This window comes from Tripterygium wilfordii, chromosome 23 (genome assembly GCF_013401445.1).
Source record: "Tripterygium wilfordii isolate XIE 37 chromosome 23, ASM1340144v1, whole genome shotgun sequence".
Classification (NCBI taxonomy): Eukaryota; Viridiplantae; Streptophyta; class Magnoliopsida; order Celastrales; family Celastraceae; genus Tripterygium; species Tripterygium wilfordii.
Genome location: NC_052254.1, coordinates 6,545,631 through 6,549,347, shown reverse-complemented (window position 1 = coordinate 6,549,347; position 3,717 = coordinate 6,545,631). Strand labels below are relative to the sequence as shown.

At 39.8% G+C, this 3,717-nt stretch overlaps 1 non-coding gene across 1 annotated transcript; it reads left to right on the top strand.

Annotated features, from left to right (window-relative positions):
* The first annotated feature begins 1,358 nt into the window (after positions 1 to 1,358).
* On the top strand, positions 1,359 to 1,463 carry LOC119993890. Its single transcript, XR_005466585.1, has one exon. It is a non-coding gene; the product is annotated as a small nucleolar RNA R71 (small nucleolar RNA).
* The last annotated feature ends 2,254 nt before the right edge of the window (positions 1,464 to 3,717 follow it).

The following is a 3,717-nucleotide window of genomic DNA, read 5'->3' as shown; positions in this document are numbered from 1 at the left end:
CTATTGCACTACACTTTTTCGTCAATTGGACACTCTCATAGTCCTTCATCCTCCGTTTCTTAGAAAGAATTTCCTTCATAAACTTTGCATAGCTAGGCATTTGCTCCAAAGCCTCTGCAAAAGGTATGTTTATCTGCAACTTCTTAAACACCTCAAGGAATTTTGAGAATTGAGACTCCTTCTTGGTGTTTTTCAACCTTTGTGGAAAAGGAATTGGAGGTACATATGCCTTAACTGGAGGTACTGGTAGTGAACTATCAGGCCAATCCAACTCACCTGCAAACCGGGGTTACACATCCCTGCTCTTCTGTATTTTTTCAAAATTTTCAGCTTGATCTACAGTTGTCCGATCGATCGAGAATTAGTCCGATCAATCGGATTTTGGCTGTCTCATTTTCCATTTCAACTGAAATGGAGGTCCGATCGATCGAGGATGATGTCCGATCCATAGGAGCTGGGCTCTGTGACCTCTCAGCTACATTTTCCTGCAATTCTACATTTTTTCAGTTTTTTCGCTTTTTCAGCATCTAGATCAGCAACTGTTTTCACTAGATTCCCATTTCGTAGAGTAATAGCATAACAATGATCTTTCCCTTTCGGATTCACTTTCGTTTGGCTAGGGAGTCCCCCTTTTTCTCTAGATGATAAAGCATTAGCTAGTTGCCCCACTTGTATCTCAAGATTTCTAATGGAAGCCCCTTGATTCTGAATCAATGATGCTTGAGTTTGTAATGCGGAATCGGTCTTGTTAATGAAGTTGTTTGTGTTATTGGCTACTGCCTTCATACTCTCGGCCATCTTGGCAAACATTTCATCAATGTCCCTCTTCTTCTCTTGGGCTGAATTTGTTAAGGAGGAGGGTTTTGCACATTCTGAGTGTTGCTCCAAGAAAAGTTAGGATGATTCCTAAACCCCGGATTGTAGAAATTGGAATATGGATCATTTCTTGGCCGATTGTAATGCCCACCTCCAATAGCATTAGCATGCTCACTTTGAGAAGAAGATGCATTAGTAATCAAGCATTCTCCGGTTTGATGGCTAGCACCACAATAATCACAAGACACTATAGGCATTCCTTGAACCGCATGCACTCCTTGAGGAGAATTCATCGTTAAAGCATCAATCTTTTTAGCCATAGCGGCCAGGCGGTCATCACATTGGCATCTCTTGGATTGCCTTGCCTTTGTGGTAGTCTCTCCGTAGGCCAAGAAGTACTTGTCCTGGCAACCTTCTCAAGCAAAGTTCGGGCCTCCTTTTGAGATTTAGTCATAAAAGAACCACCCGCGGCTGCATCTAACATTTGCCTTGTCGACATACTCAATCCGGAATAAAAGGCTTGATAAACAATCCACTCCGCAAGTCCATGATTAGGACAACTCCTCAAGATAGCTTTGAACCTCTCCCAAGCTTCATGAAAAGATTCAAAATCAAATTGGGAAAAAGTCATGATATCATTCCGGATTTGAATCGCTTTCGCCGGAGGGAAAAGTGTAGATAGAAATTGCTCCGAGAGCTCCTCCCATGTAGTGATGGAGTTAGGAGGGAGTGACATCAACCATGCTTTAGCTTTATCCCTCAAAGAGAATGGAAATAACCTCAAGAGAATTGCATCACATGAAGCACCATGAATATCAAATGTAGCGCAAATGTGCAAGAATGAAGCAATGTGCACATTTGGCTCTTCGTGAGGAAAACCATAGAACACAATGGAGTTGGAAATCATGGTGATAATAGCCGGCTTGATCTCAAAATGAGTGAAGTTGATAGGTGGATACCGGATACTAGAAGGAGTGGTATCCCAAGTCGGTCGATCACATTCCTCCAAAGAACAAGGATCAAATTGCCTTGGTGGCCTATCTACCTCATTAGATCCATTTCCACCATTTGCATGATTAGCATCTCCACCATTGTCATTTCTCTCATTCAAACCATTGCCACCAATGGTCCCGCACCATTCCTTCCTTCCAAATTGTCTCCCATGCCTTCAACTGGGTTATGATTTTGCTCCCGTCTAAGCATATGAAACGTCATCTCAATCACCGGATCCAAACCAATCACATTCGAGCTAAGAGCACGTCTTCCTAAGCTCATACAAGAGAAAGAATTTCTGCAGAAAATTTAAAAACCAAATTAGCACAAAAATAACCTAAATTGTCACAAAAATAAAATTACCTCCATCCCCGGCAACGGTGCCAAAAACAAGAAGATAGAGTATCGTTCTCACAAAGCGGACAAGTCGCACAAGTAATAAAGAGTTAATAGAGTATCGTTCTCACGAAGATATATTGACAATTTCAATTCAATGTCAATCCAAGTAATTATCACACTAAGATGGCAATGCGAATTATTGGTTGTATTTTATCTAATGCTAAACAAGTATTTAAGAAATCACTAAGTAAGTGACAATTTGAGTAAGTAACCAAACAACAAACAAGAAATTGAGTTCTCAAGAGAAGTAAACACTAGGGTTCCTAATATCACCACCTATTATCCAATTGAACTCCATTGATTCATTAATTCCCAATTCCCAATTTAATTGTTGACAATCGATTTCCCAACATATTCAATGTTCTATTCCTAGATATACCAAAAGTGTTTTCTATATAAATCCCTGTTATTCCTAACACTCGGATTCATATATTTAAAACCCGTTAAGAACAATGGAAATCATGTAACGATTGCATAAGTCATAAACCTATATTCCTATGGTTCATGCAATCTATGTTCTCTATGGACTCTTGCAACCCTAAGCATATCCTTTCGGTCTCAACCTAGGCTCAAAATCATCCAAATGGTGATCAAGCATTTGAAAGCAATAAGCACATCCATAGAGAATCAACAATGCAAAGAGAGATTCAAGAATAATAAACCAATCTCATTCTATCTTCAAATAGGGGTTCTATTAGGACCCATAGTTAGAGGATTAGTTCCTCATAACCAAGGAATACAAATCAAGATCCAAAATGGCAGTCATTAAATACAAGATCAAGTAAGAAATAAAGAGAAACCCTAGATCCCCTTGCTCAAGCTTCAATGACTGCTGTAGACAAGTCTCCAAAACCCTTGATTTTGCTTCCAAAGTCCAAAAGTCCTTCAAACCCTAAAAATTTATGCTTTTATGCTTCCAAAAACCCTCAAGTCGTTTTTCTAACAAGTCTGTGCCGTTTGGAAATGGACCCACATGATTTGAGGGTAATTTCGGGCAATAGAAATCTTCAGAATCGTGATTCGGGACTGGCCAATCGATCGGACTTGGTCACCGATCGTTCGGAATTTCTCTCGGGCCAAATCTAGCTTCAAGGCTGTCCGATCGATCGGATTTTGCTCTGACTCCAATTTTCATCCTTTTCGCTCCTTTTCTTCCATATTGCCCTTACACCTGAAATGCACAGTTAACCACTCTTTAGGCAGAATTAATTCTAAAACGACTCTAAACAATGCAAGATTTCATGTAAACGGATGCACAATTATATCTATATAATTGGCACATCAGGGCTCAAGAATGGGCTTTTGATTTTTATTATTATTATTATTTTTATTTTTAATTTTTGTGTTTTTTCTATTTTTTGGCTGGACGGAAACTGGTTACTACAGCTGCCCCCCTTTGTATGTCTTTTATGGAATAAAAGACAAACAAAGGTGTACTCAACCGAGTTTCGTACGGGAACATTGAAAAAGGTAATGCGTGGGATTACTGTGGCCATTCCCGGCTTGGCC